Raw genomic sequence first — 15,600 nt, forward strand, 5'->3', positions numbered from 1 at the left:
CACTTCAAATCAATGAGAAAAAACCTCTTTCTTATAGCATGACCAAAATAAATTCCAGATGGATTAAAGAGTAAATTGTTTTAAAAATTCAAGTCATAGAGAAAAGTGGAATCAGCCCTCAAACATCTGAAAAGAGGATGGCTTTGCAAGCTTAGAAGCAATAACAGATAATTTAAAAGGGAAAGTTCAACAGGCTTAATACTAAATCCTAAATGACCATACAACATATTTAATGTTACATACAAGGTTATATATATACAATGTTATATTAATGTAATGTAATGTTTTGTAAAAAACAAATATATTAAAAGAAGTCATAGACTAAAGAAATTATTTGTAACATATTTAATGTATACAAGGTTAATATCTTTAACGTAAAAAAGAGCTTAAACAAATTATTAAGGGAGATAGCAATATCTCTCGATGGGCAAAAGAAGGACAGTTCATGATAGGAAAAAGCTAGGCAAAATTTAGAAAGATGGTCAATCTCACTAGCAATAAAATCCAAATGAAAAATAAATGAATTTACTACTTTACTGAAAAATATCAAAGTAAAAATGATATAAAATCCTCTGCTGGAGACATACAGCAATAATTGCACTTTCATCTATAGCTGATATTATTGTAATTGATGCAGCTCTTTAGGAAAGGAATTTGGCAATATGTATGAAGCATAAAAATGAAGTTACTTTTTAATCCAGTAATTTCACTTCTGGGAACCTGTCCTATGGAAACAATCCAAAATATGGGCAAAGGTTTATTTACCAAGATGTTCATCACAGCATTATTTGTAATTATGAAAAATTAAAAACAACCTAAATTTATAATAAGGGAATAGTTAGTAAATTACAGTGTATCATCTGAAGGATTTTATGTGGCCACAAAAAATATAGTAAAAAATACCTAGCTTATTCTATAACTAGAATATTCAAAATATCGTGCACAGGAAGATACCCAATTAACAAGCGTTGTCATGTAAATGGAAAAATTACAGTGTTTTTAAAATTCCCCCACCCTGGCCTGCTGTGAGAAAACCTTTGGCTCATGACAGTTTCCCACCTTAAACATCCAATTAATCGATTCCTTTCTTAGTGAAGACACGGAGAGGACTTTGATTTATGCATTATTGTGTCACTCTTGGGTTATTGTAAAGCCCAACCCATCCTGCTCATTGAACACCCCCCCCCCCCACTGTCATACAAGACGGTCTCTTCCTTCTGGGCTTTGGTTCCGTGTGAAGAAAGCTTAGAGCTAATTTGTCCTGTCAGACTTGGATCCTCATCTGGCCTCAGTGGTAGAGAGGCACTAGCTTAGGAAACGAAAGAAATTTAAGGGTCTCCCAGGACTATGATGAGCTTCTCATGACACCTCTCCTCTAGAAGAAAGAAGGTAGATGTCAGTTCTCCACACTGCTCTACATATTAGGAATGCATTTGTAACACTCCACCTAAGTTGTTCATCATAACATGATATAAAGACTAAGTAAGGCAAGGAAAGCCACCTCTGGCCTTCCCGAAGTAAGGGTGCACTCTAGGTAGCACGGCGATGGTATTATTCTATTGCTATACAATTATCTTTAAATGAACTAGAACAAATAATTTAACTATGCTTAATAAAGTGTTTACCTTGGGCCTGGCCCTAAGTGCTTAACACGTATTAACTCACTGAATATTCGCAACAGCCCTATAAGGCATGTGCTCTTATCATCCTCATTTCACAGATGGGAAAACTGAGATACAGAGAAATTCGATGACTTACCCAAGATCACCCAGCCAGCAAGTCTGAAATAGAACCCAGGCAGTCTGTCCCCATGGGCCTATATTCTTAACCATATTTATAATCACCTCTTGTAATCTAGTTCCTATTAGTTTATTTTGATACTCATCCATTAGGCTCCTCTGAGTTCTAATCATTGGCCAGTGAAGAAAACCATGAATCCTGCTTGTAACCTCTGATAAAAAGTATCTGTTATGGGTTGAGTTGCATCCTCCAAAAATTCATATGTTGAGGCCCTAAACCCCCGGTGTCTCAGAATGTGAGCTTATTTGGAGGTTGTATTTCTATGGAGGTAAAAAGTTCAAATGAGGTCATTAGAGTATGCCCTAATCTGACTGTTGTCCTTATAAAATGGGGAAATTTGGAAACACACACAGAGGATGCTATGGGAAGACAAAGATGGAGGTGGGGCAGTGATCCTGCAAGCCAAGGAACAGACCGCCAGCAGACCACCAGAAGCTAGGACAGACATGGAAACAATTCCCCCTCTCATTTCTCACAATGAACTAACGCTGCCAGTAGCTTGATCTTTGACTTCTAGTTCGTGGTACTTTTTTATGGGAGCCCAAGCAAACTAGTACAATAGTTCTTCTCTTTATCATTACCACTGTCTATCTATATAACAAAAGTTAATTTTGTTCAAACCAAATAGCTGACATTGAAATGAACGTAGGAGTCAGGTGAAGAGTAGAGATTTGGGATGGGATGGTTTGGAGCAGTAGTTTTAAAACTACATTACATGAAGTCTGAAGAATCCATATAGATACCTGAAGACATAGGTTCCATGAGGTCAAAGATGATGGGGCCAGAGACAGAACTCTGGAGCTCTGTCACCTTCACTCACTCCCCAATTTTAATGAAAACCAGTCAACTTTTCTCTGTTGTAAAATTTGTATTCAAATTAAGATGCTGAAAAAAAAAATTAAGATGCTGTTTGAAGAAAAAGTCCCATTGCATTTTAAAAGGTCAAGAATACTGATTTAAAAGCAAAGCTTATTTCTTAAGTTGATACAATTTTATCAAATCACTACTATATGCCAAGCAACATTTTAAAATCCATGGACCAACTGTATTGTCCCCCAGGAATCCTATATTTTAAAATATTGGGCTAAACAGAAAATTGGAAGTTAAAAATAATTAATCCAAGTACAGTTGACACACAATGTTAGAGTAGTTTCAAGTGTACAACATAGAGATCTGACAGGTTTATACATTATGCCGTGCTCCCCACAAGGGTAGCTATCATATCTCACCATACAACTTGATTATACTCCCTTGGCTGTGCCTTTTATTTCCATGACTTCTTCAGTCCATGACTGGAAGCCTGTATCTCCCACTCCCCTTTACCCATTTCACCCATCCTTTCACTCCCCTTTCCTCTGACAACCCACCAGTTTGTTCTTTGAATTTATAGGTCTGATTCTGCTTTTTATTTATTTATTCATTTGGGTTTTCTAAATTCCACATATAAGCGAAATCATATGGTATTAGGGTTTGTCAATCTGACTTATTTCACTTAGCAAAATAACCTCTAAGACCATCCATGTTGTTCCAATGGCATGATCTCACCCTTTTTATGGCTGTGTAATATTCCATTATATGTATAATACCATATCCTCCTTACCCAATTATCTACTGGTGGATGCTTAGGTTGTTTCCATATCTTGGCTGTTGTAAATCATGCTGCAATATACATAAAGGTACATATATCTTTTTGAGTTAGTGTTTTCATTTTCCTTGGATATCTACCCAATAGTGGAATTATTGGATCATATGGTATTTATACTTTTGATTTTTTGAGGACTCTCCACACTGTTGCCCACAGTGGTTGCACCAATTTACATTCCCACCAGCAGTGCACAAGGGTTTCAGGTTCCTCACATCCTTGCCGACACTTGTTAATTTTTACCTTTTTTTTATTATAGCCAATCTGACAAGTGTTAAGTGATATCGCATTGTGGTTGTCATTTGCATTGCCCTAAGGACTATTGATGCAGAGCATCTTTTCATGTGCTTTTTGGCCATCTATATGCCTTCTTTGGGAAAAATGTCTATTTAGGTCCTCTGCCCAAATGGGGATTTAATCAGATTTCTTTTTGGTATTGAGTAGTGTAAGCCTTTATGTATTTTGAATATTAACTCATTATCAAATATGTCATTTGTAAATATGGTCACCCACGCAGTAGGCTGCCTTTTGGTTTGGCTGATGGTTTCCTTCACTGTGCAGAAGCTTCTTATTTTGATATGGTCCCAATAGTTTATTTTTGTTTTTGTTTCACTTGCCAAAGGAGACATATCTAGAAAAATGTTGCTAGAGCCAATGTCAGAGAGATTACTGTTTATGTGCTTTTCCAGGATTTTTAGGATTTCAGGTGTCACATTTAAGTCTTTAATAAAAACTTGAAATTTTTAAGTAATAGCTAACTAGTTAGTTCATTTTTAATCATCAAGATTTGTAATATCCAGGGCAGCCTGGGTGGCTCAGCAGTTTAGCGCCGCCTTCAGCCCAGAGCATGATCCTGGAGACCTGGGATCGAATCCCATGTCGGGCTCCCTGCATGCAGCCTGCTTCTCCCTCTGCCTGTGTCTCTGCCTCTCTCTCTCTCTCTCTCTCTCTCTCTCCCTGTGTGTGCGTCTCATGAATAAATAAATAAAATCTTTAAAAAAGAAGATATGTAATATCCAATCAAAATTTATTTAACTTTCAAGCCAAAAAGCAATGTTACCCTATATAGTCTTAGTAAGTGTAAGATTTTCTTTCTCTTTGAAATATTGCAAATAGGAAACAATTTCCATTTTTGAATTTCAAATCCCTAGGAGCCATATTCCCCAGGCTGAGAACAATAATAGATTTAGAGGGTCTCAGCAAAATTAAAAATATAAAGTTTTCCTATTAAATAAAGAATAAAAAGAGAAGCAATAGGGATTAGTTTGTTTTGAGTCATTTCAAAAAGCAACCAACAAAATATATGAGTTTATAGGTCTTTTAGGAGGCTGGAGTTTGATAATTTGGGATTGTGTATGACCTGGGAAGAAGAGTCTTCAGAGATAGTAAGTCCAGAATACTCTGGAACACAACAGCCACTGAAATGATTTTCAAGTCTACTTCAAATTAACTTAAAGGTTGGGTATTTACTTAGCCTTAGAAAAACAGATGAATCACTCTGTCACCAAATATGTACCTAGTGTATATGTGAAAGACATTGCACTTGGCCGAGGAGGCCCAGCCCTGCAGCAGACCAAGAAAGCTGGCCCTGGAAGACCTGGTGGGGGCTGTAACCATTCACCAGGATGCAGGCCTAGCTGGCAAGCTCTGCTCCTTCCTGCTACTCACCTCTACCGACTTCACTCTGTCCGGAACTGAAGGCACCTTTCTCTTCACTCACTGGACCAAGAGTTTCCACTAAGATATTTTTTTATTATTAGGAGAAATAATTTGAGAGAAATTGAGGAGTAATTTGAGAGAAAGATGACCATTCATGCTACCATGACTGTCACTAAAACTTAATCCTTAAGGATTACATATTATCAGCTAAGAAACATCAACTCCACTCTCTTTCAAATAATATGCTAGGCTCTGTGGGGAAACACTAAGAGGGAAAAAATTCAAGGAGTGAGACTATAAACTCATGATCCTGATTTTCAACAAAAGTTCCAATATTTATGAATCCAAACAATTATTGTTTTCCTTTACAGAAGACACCCTCAAAGCTATAAACATTCCCACAATCATACCATTGTCTAAAGATGACCGGGAAATACTTTTGGAATTTCCTTCAGAGTCTGGAACATTTTCTTTTGAACAACCTCAAAGGTGATAATTCACTTCGTGCAAGTAAATTAACATCTTTGAGCCTACATTTCCTCACAGTCACATGGTGAAATAATAGTATCTCCTTCACTGGGCTTTTGTGAAGGTTAAATGAGAAAACCTGCAAAGAGGACTCAGCACAGGGCCTGGCACCTAGCAAGCGCTCAGTAAACGTTGTTAGTATTATTCATAGTATAATGACAATTGTCACAATTCCCAGAGGATGTCTGATGTTTTCGCAGCGTTGAAGGGCTTTTGAAAATAAGTCTTCAATCAGGTGGTGATACAACTAGGTGATGCGGTGTAATGACGGCAGCAAGAAGAGACGATAAAGTAAGAAATATATTTTCTTTTTGTAGGTTCTCAATTGAAACTCTTTGGAAGGAGTCTCAATAATTTGCTAAATAATGGCAGCACACTTAAAACAAGCACAATCCTCTAATGTGTCTCATCTGAAAAAAAAAAAAAAATCAGCTTCTTGCAATGAAGGCTTCCTGGCAATGTGTGGCCTTGACATGGGTCACTGTTTGCAGTCATGCCTGGTTCAGTCCAGTGGGGGGTAACAAAAGTGAAGACAGCCCATGCAAACGGAAACAATAGCAACAAGCACCTGTGCACTTCTGCTTTGTAATCCTCTCTCATTTTATGTACTCCTGCTGTCTGCCTCCCTTTCAGCCTCTGAGAAGAGAGAGGGGGAATCTTCTCAGAAGGTTCACGTGTCTGTGTCATTTGTGTTTTATGTCATTCCACTTAAAATGGAGAATCTAAATTGTTAGCGTGGCCCAAGTTTCAACTCTTCGGTTCTTATTTCTCTGCATCAAATTACACCATACCTATGCTTTCCGTTCATAACTTTAAAATTGCTTTGTAAGTGGCTTGCTCAGCATTATCCAGGCCCAGGTGGGAACTCTGTCTTTCCCTGAGTAAAGGCTGCCAAGCAGTAGTAATATCACTAAAACATTAAAATCAATAATCCTAAAACATTGGGGATTTTCCTTACATAAAAACTATGTCTTTTCTGTTTATTATATCTTTTCCCTTGGAATCTAGAGTCTATTAGAAGTTCCTTAGTCATAGAGAAACAAAATATAAGGGACAGGGGAATTCAGTGAGAAAGAACATAGAGTGCCTAGCCCCCCTGATAACAAAGGCCCATTATGAGAAAGCTGGAAGTCTGTGGACATAGACGTGCCTTTAGTGCTCACAGAGCACAGAAACTGCTCCACGTGAGGGCACTCAGATTCTCAGCCTCCCTACCCTGGTTGCCAAAGGACCAACGTCTGTCCTTGGTGGTAGCAAGCTTAGGAAACTCTGTTAGTAACCCTAAGCATGAAACTGGTATGTAACAAAAAACAAAAAAAGAAAAGAAAAGTGTATGTCCTGACTTGGTGGGTATATTGCTGCACGTGTAAGGAACTCTGAGGCAGACGTTAATTAACCACTGGGTACTGACCACATTTTCCTTCTGAGCCTTGCAACTTATTTCCTTAGAGAATTAAATCACAAGCTAGAAAAATCTTAGAGCTGTAAAGGATCTGACAGCTTGAGGGATCTTCTTCTTTATACCCATGAGGAAACTTGGACCCAAACAAGGTTATGTCACTAACTCCGAGTCAGAAGAGAATTCGTTTCTAGGTCCAGTGAGGACATGCTTCTCCTAACTTGCAGACCACAACACTGTTCTCAGCTCTTGCTGTTGACTTCTTAGTTTCTTTGGGAGACAGAAGTTCTCTCACTACGTACCCACTTCCACTCCCCAAATCTCATAATCAGCTTTGTTAGGGAATTGCCTTACATTAGAGGGATACAGAACACATTAGCAAAGACTTTGTGGGTCTCTCTAGAGAGGGTGTAAAGAAGGAGAAGGAGTTCTCTATTAAGGGGATATTTTAAGTGCAGTCTTTACTGGAGGCAAAGGCACAGAAGAGCAGTCTTCTGAAATTCCCTTCATGTCCCATGCTTTTTCTGTTAGATGCTCTCTATGATAAAAATAAAGTGTCAAGAGGCCTCCTAGTAAGTTGACATCGAAATGAGAATTTCATCTTAGATAAGGTGAGAACTAATCTCCGATTTAATCCTCCTAAGCCCTGTGCCCAGTTTCTTCAGGTTAGTTGGAGTCCAATATCGACAGAGGTTAAACAAATCAGAGCACATATGGATGATGAGAACACGGTTTTCAGAGTTCTTTGAAGATTGTTTCTACCTTGCCAGCTCACGGCTTGCAGCAAGTGAGTAAACTTAGATTAACCCTAGATTGATCCAAAGACAAAAGAACCTTCAGCCAAGAGACTAAGATAGGGCTGAGGGGGAGGGGGGTGAAAAATATGCTGTGTCCTAATCGCCGGGAAAGAACAGGCTGTCCAAGCCAATTCTGTTCTGATCTATGAGATCAATTGCATCTGGAGCTCTTTGGCCACTGGCAGGAAGCACAGGGACAGCAGTGCAGGGCTGAGGAAGGATTACCTCATCGAAAAGAGCAGCCGTGGCTACCAACCTCCCTTGCTGACCCTCCCTCTCTGAACCTGCCCTCCCCATCCTCAGCCACCCCTGGATTGCCAGTTGCCCAGTGAAGCATAGCTAGTCCATGAAGTATATTGATATATCAAACCTACAGTCTCCTTTCCAATCAGCCAACTAGTATCCTCCTATTGAAATCCATCTTAAAATTAAATGAATAGAAATTAACCAGCTTTCAAATGCTTGGTCTCCTTTTTTCCCCAAAAATTCTCCATTGGGGCTGAAATTTAATCATCTCTTGTCCGTCTTCAACATTGAATGCACCCACATCAATGTGGGAACATGGTTTGTCACTCGATGCCAGGGCCAAAGAAGATACCTGTTAGCTTAAGTTTATGTAACTAGGTTCTTCTCAAAGGAAAAGCGAGGGTCTCTGTCTTTTCCCCCTCCCCCCCCCCCCTTCTTTTACTTACTTCCTTCTTCAGGAAACACCAGAAAGCAAAATGGACGTCTTTATGAGCCACTTCAATTAGTGATCTTAGAGTGGAAACGGTGTGGAATGGGAGTCAGAGAAAGAGTACACAGATAAGGCTTGAGTCACATGGGGACTGGGAAAATAGAACTTCACTGAGAGCAGGGAAAAACACATTGGGGTGGGGGCAGAAAGGCTTGCACTGGCTTCATTCTTTTTTTTTTTTTTTAACGGCATAGAAGGCCTCTTGGACTTCAGATAACTCTTACAAAATATTTTGATGGATTGAGTGCAAAAAGTGAATCAAACATATGGATTAAATTTTCATTATAATACAGATGGGGTTTTTTATTATTAAATTAAGTAAAATGTTTGGCAAAGTATATTTGGTTTTGGCCAAACCCAGGACATTTGAAAAATAGTTTTGAGATATTCAGTGAACTGAACACAAAGCCAGGTCTACCCATCCCCAGAGTTTGGAAAAATGAAATTTGGCCCATCAAGGTTTGATTCAGTGTCAAATATATTTGTGGGGAAGTAAGTTTCTGCAACACCAAAATTGCCTACGTGCCTTAGGAGAGCAGTGGAAATGCCCAATAGTTATTGAATAACTCAGCTTGCCCAGCACCATAAAAGGTAGCAATCCAGTGACCTGAGAAAAAGGTGAGCTGCTCCCCTCCTCCCTCACCAAGATATTAAGAACTGAACCAAAGCCAGTGTATTCTGTTTGCAACTATTCTGTCTAGCCTAGAAAATTAGCACAAAGCAGTAAGTGAATAGGAAATGCTCATTTGAGAGAAAGGTCACCACCGTAGCTGGATGGCTGACAAGGGGCTTTTATTATCTGCATTGACCAGAAGAATTCAGAAAAGCAAAGGACAATAACAGTATTGATGAAAGGTAAGGTCATATTGTTGGATATTTTTTCCAGGCATTAAGAACTTCATTTTACTTAATGGGAAAAAAAAATCCCAAAGGAATGCATGGAAATTTTTGGCACTCTACTGCCAGTCTATTTGAATATCTTTCCATCAATCCATGGGTTACTGGAAAAAATCTTTTTTTTTAATCCATCTATCAGCAACCCATCTGAACATGACTATACATGAAATGTCAAGTTTAGCAATCTTTCATTCCTGCACATGGCCATTGTGAAACTCCATTCCACCCATGGTAAAACTTCAGCTTTCCACCAGTGTTTTAGGGGAATGGGCTCCTCTAAAGAGTCAAGTTTTCTGGGAAATTAAATGTTCTAAGAATCAAACCCCAGCATCAAGCCACTGGAAGTGTGTATTTAAACCACTTTGAGTAAAGTATTTGTCAATCTAGGATCCGCTCCCCTGCATTCTCACATAAAGGACTATGTTGTATTGCAAGAATGCTGTAAAGGTAGATGAGACCAACAGGGCTATTTGCCTCTCAAATACATGATCTCAGCTTGCAACTTTTTTTTTTTTAATTCTTGTATTTTCTTCGTATGGTGCATGAATCAGGAAAACTGAACCACTATAGGTGTTTAAAGCACAAAGGGATTTAATATAAGGATTTATCAGCTTTTGCAAACTAGAAAGGCTAGGTGGCATGAAAATCAGGGATACCACTGCTAACATTTAATAACTCAGGAAATGAAGGCTTCATAGGAGACTGGTACCCATGACCTTAGCTAACTGTGGTACGAGGGCAGGTGACTCTCAGAGGGTTATCTGGAAATCCTTGGGAAAAACCACATGCCTGCCCAAACTGTATCTAGAAAACAGCCTCTCTTTTTTTCACATTCTACATTTTGTGTGAGTGCCTCTCATTGGTAAAATCAAAACCTAAACCCTTCTAGTAAAAGGAAATAGAGTTTCTGGATTTCCAATGCCTGCACATGGAGAGAGTTTGGAAGGAAGAAAATGACGTTGAATGCTGCTGAGCACCCTGTCACTTATTAAGTGGGTTGGTCTTCCGCAGCTCACCCCATTCCTTTCCATGTTTAATTTTTGTGGTAGTTAACATGGTAATGGCTAGAAAATCTGCTACTTTATTTATTAAGGATAAACAGTCATAAGTGAGGACACTGAGACATTTATGAAAAACCGTAGGTGAGTGGTAGATTCTGGACCAGATTATGAACCCAGCTCTGCCAGTTACTAGCTATGCTATATTAATATTTCTGACCATAGGTTTTTCTCATCTGAAAATGGGAATAATAACTGCCAATCTTCCTTTCCCAAAGATGTTGCCCATATCTAATTGTTTATACCTTTAAAAGTGCTTCACAAACTATAAGGTGCTACAAAATTTAATCCATTCTTTCACCACTTAGTGCCTATTTATTCTAGGGCATAGAATTAGACATTTCAGGAGTGTAACATAAAGACAAACAACAGTTACTGTGCCCTAGAAATTGACCACTCTGCAGCAGAATAGAGTACATTAATAAAAAATAAGACGTAAAGTAGAATATCATACAGGTCATAACAAAGTACAAACAATAACAGTTTAGTCTAGGAAGAACTATTATTTCCACACGAAGAAATATGGAAGATTTTTTTGGCCCAGCTTTCTCATCTTCTGTTTGATTCCTGGACTCCCACTCTCATGTACATCTCATGCTATTTCCTATAGATGCTGTTGCCTTAATGCCATCAATTACCCATCCAATTCCTTTCACTCCATTATCCTTGTAATTGTTTTAATTCAGAGTCTGAACACTGTTTGCCTACACCACCGCAATACCTTCCTCATGAACCTGTCTGCCCCCAAGCCTGCCCTCGTCATACTGATCACCTCCCTACAACCTTGTAGAAGTTTCAATTGTCCTCCACCTTACTCTTAGAATCATCTATCTCTAATGCAATCTAGTTGCACCATCATCTATTTAAAATCTCTTCAAAAAAATAACGTCTAATTTCAGGATGAAGTTGAAATGCCTTCCCTTAGCCCACAAGGTCCTCCTTGATTGGCCCCAGGTGCCCTCTCTAAACTGAAATGGAGGGATGGGTCTTTATGCATGAACTTCCTGACACCTATTTATAATACTCAAAACAGCTTGTTATCCCCTTCCTGACTCATGATGGTGTTAAATAGTATAGCTGTGACCCTTAAAATGAGGGGTTAGAATTGGGAGACTGGTGGCCTGGGGAACAGAAGGGCTGGCTGGAAAGAATAAAAGAGCAAAAAAAAAAGTACAAGAGTAGAGGAAGAAAGGTAAAACCTGCAATTTGTATCACCTAGTTTATAGGATACTGCATATGGGAGTCAGGACTCCAACTTATTGTCAGGTATGCAAGGATTCACTGGAAGGGGGGGCGGGAAGCACTCAATGCAGAGTCAGCACAAGTAAGATTCTTCTTTTTTTATGGGGCAGCCAGAAGTCAGGACCGGTCTGAATCCTTTTATAGTCTGGAGGAAGAATCCTTTTAGAGAGAAGCCTTACTTGACTACGCGAACCTCCACTGTACAGACTGTTCTCCAAATGTTTTCTAGTGGGATGTGGTTGTTGCAATTATTATAATGATTATCTAACCTAGCACGTTACATTTTCCCAAATGCTGCCATAAATATCTCATTTGAGGATCAACTTCTGGGCTCTCCAAATTAAAGAATAAAGAGTTTTCAAAGGGTGTCCAGGCTCCTTGCCAGGCTAACTAAAATGGTTATCATATGCCATGTTTTTATGGAGGCTTTGAACTCTCTATTAAGTCTTGGCAAAACTAATATGTCTAATTAGGTGTTACTTAAAGTTAACATGGCAACATGGTAGTTTCAAAAATACTTAGATGAATGAATGAATAATCACAAACCTTTGTGCTAGGAACTCAGATCACCCTTTAAGAAAGTCAGCTAGTGGAGTATGGAAGATCAAAAGGAGTAGGTAGTGTGAGAACACACAAAGGCTGGTGTTGACTGCTGACTTGCCTCTATTTGTTCTCCTTAACTGTCGGACTGTTCTGGGTGCATTCCCGCATCTAAGGGTGTGGACGTAGTGTGCAGTGTAGGGGAGGGAAGAAAAGATCCTTTAATTTTATAATTAATGGAATAACTGAGATTCTTGAAAATTTTTCTTGGAGATTTAAGGGCCCATGAGTTTAATATTGTATGACTGAACTAGTGATCAGTGCATGGCAAGAATATTACCGGTTAGCCTTTTCATAAACCTTTCTCCTTGACACAAACATCAAAAATTTGTCCACATCAACTTAGAGAGACAGAACTAAACAAAATGCATTTTAGACTCCAAATTGAAACTTGAAAGGATACATAAGCGATGCTTTTCAATCATTTCACAGATCATTATCCCTTCCTTTTTCCTCCCTTCTGAAGTTCTCTTCTGAAATAACCAGATCTTTGTGTTCTGAAGCTTCTAAACTTTCTGGCAGGATCCATATGACTTGATTCAGACCACAAGACAAATACCCTGCTGGGGCAAAGTGAAAGCCACAAGTGTTTTCACTTGGTACATTTGGTCACCTAGTCTTCAGACTTCTTTCCAAGACCAGTAGAGTCCCCAAATTTCTTAATATCCTTCTGGAAAACCATGAGAACTGCTTCATTTACAATGTAATCTTACAGACAAAGAGAATATATTGCATGGCTTTAGACCTCTTCAGGGAAAATTAAAATTGTTCCTGGGGCCTTAACTTAGAGATGTTTTAAGCTAGTGATGGCTGTCTAATTAGGGAAGGGATGAAAAATGACATTTGGGAAGCACTCCATGGCTGCTTTTCATAATTTTTGTATTTGTTTCCTGTGACAGCTGTAACAAATCACCACAATGCTGGTGGCTTAAAACAATGCACATTTACTCTCTTACAGTTTTGAAGGTCAGAAGTCTGAAATCAGTTTCACTGCAGCAAAACCAAGGTGTCAGCCTTACTCTTTCTGTACCTCGGCAGGCTCTAGAGGAGAATCTGGTTTTTTTGCTTTTCCATCTTCTAGAGCTGTACTGCTTGTATTCCTTGGCTCATGACATTTTCTACCACCATCAAAGCAAGCCACCCAGCATCTTGGATTCAGTGGTCACATTGCCTTTTTCTGTGTCAAATCTTGTTCTGCTTCCCTCTTATAAGGGTACTTATAATTGCTTTGGGTCCACCCAAATAATCCAGAATAAATTCTCTGTCTCAGAATTATTTTTTTGAGATTTTATTTATTTCTTTATTTGAGAGAGAGAGCAAGAGAGAGAACACAAGTGGAGTGAGGGACAGAGGGAGAAGTAGACTCCCCGCTGAACAGGGAGCCCGAAGTGGGGCTCAATTCCAGGACTCCAGGATCATGACCTGAGCTGAAGGCAGACACTTAATTGACTGAGCCACCCAGTCACCCAAAATTCTATTTTTTAAAAGATTTATTTGTTTATTTTAGAGATAGAAAGAGAGAGTAAGTGGAGGAGCAGAGGGAGAGAATCTTCAAGCAGACTGCCCACTGAGTGTGGAGCCCAACGTGGGGCTCAATCTTACTGCCCATGAGATCATGACTTGAGCCAAAACTGAGTCAGACACTCTATGGACTAAGCCACCCAGGTGCTCCTCTATCTCAACATTCTTAATCACGTCTGCAAAGTCTCTTGCCATCTAAGATAGCATGCACCATTTCCAGGGATGAGGACCTAGATAATCTTTCAGGGGCCAATATTCAACCTACCACATTTTTTGCTTTTACTTTTCACAACTGTACCATTGCATATTGTTATCCCCATTCTATAGAAAAAGGCCATTGAGGCACAGATTAAGAAATCTATCATTATTTCAGGTAATAAGTAGCAGAGCCAAAGTTCTAATTCAATTCTTCCAGTTTATGAAAGAAAAGAAGGAAAATTAGAAACACAAAGCAACATTGATGATAACTTTCTCACATCTTTTTTCCCATATTCCTTTCCCATCTTCTCCTCATACAGTAGGGATAACTGATTCCCTTTATATCTGCCTGGCATTTGGCAGAAGAAAAAAATCTCTATTTCCAGATATGGGATTGGAAAAAAATGGTCACTACTCTTTGGCTGGGACTGAACTTCATATTTTACCTAAATCCCTTTTATGACTTTTCTCACCTTTCTGCTTAGATTATAAAGTCAATTTTTGGTCTTTTCAATGTGCCAGTCATTGTTCTTAGGGTGCTTATCTGCATCAACTCATTTCATCCTTGAATATGCCTAAGCTGTAGGTACTATCATTACTTTTATTTTTTTCATTTCACAAATGAGAAAATTGAATTGCACAGTAATTAAGTAATTTGATTAATTTTTCACAAACCAGGATTCAAACTCAAGTATCTTTCTTTTTTTTAAACTCAAGTATCTTTAACCACAAAGTACGATACTATCCCTACTTATAGGCTAATGCTTTATATATATTTTGAACTTCAAGAGGAGGCTTTATTCTTTTTTTAAAAAAATCATTTACTTATGTATTTGAGAGATAAAGAAAGACAGAGTGCAAATAGGGAGGGAGGAGAGGCAGAGGGAGAAGCAGACTCTCTGTTGAGCAGGGAGCCTGAGGTGGGACTCGATCCCAGAACCCTGAGATCATGACCTGAGTGAAGGCAGATGCTTAACTGACTGAGCCACCCAGGCGCCATGAGGAGGCTTTATTCTAATTCTCCTTTCTCCCCATATCACTGAGTATAGTTTATTATACATGATAGGCCTTTAGGTGCTGAATAAATAAATGAAAGCTGATTGTAACTATTATTTCTGTTTTTCTCATATATTTATTCCTTAATAGGTGTCTTCAGAACCTGGCTACTCAAAGTGTGATCCCCAAACTAGCAGCATAGGCATCACCTGGAGCCTAATGGGAAATGGAGACACTCAGCCCCCGACACCAGACCTATGGAATCAGAGTCTGCATTTTGATGTTTCCCATGTGATTCCCATGCACATTAAAGTTTGAAAACCAGCCTTTAAAGCACATATTTAGATTTAATAACCTTATTCCACAATACCCACATGGTTCTCTCACCTCTTTATACACTTGAATGCTGTGGCTCTGGCCTCTTTAATTTCATCCTAAATCTAAAGTTATATGATTTGCCCAGTTCCATAAAAGCTTTTGAAAGCATTTGTTCCTATGTGAGAAGAACAGTGTTACTTAGGGAAAGC

The 15,600-nt window shown here is 38.9% G+C and overlaps 1 long non-coding RNA gene across 1 annotated transcript; it reads right to left on the reverse strand.

Annotated features, from left to right (window-relative positions):
* Positions 1 to 295: 295 nt before the first annotated feature.
* On the reverse strand, positions 296 to 8,665 carry LOC121498153. Its single transcript, XR_005989625.1, has 3 exons — positions 8,518 to 8,665; positions 2,544 to 2,685; positions 296 to 1,375 (listed from the first exon to the last, which is right to left on the reverse strand). It is a non-coding gene; the product is annotated as an uncharacterized LOC121498153 (long non-coding RNA).
* Positions 8,666 to 15,600: the final 6,935 nt, after the last annotated feature.

The sequence above is a fragment of the Vulpes lagopus genome, chromosome 8 (genome assembly GCF_018345385.1).
Source record: "Vulpes lagopus strain Blue_001 chromosome 8, ASM1834538v1, whole genome shotgun sequence".
NCBI lineage: Eukaryota > Metazoa > Chordata > Mammalia > Carnivora > Canidae > Vulpes > Vulpes lagopus.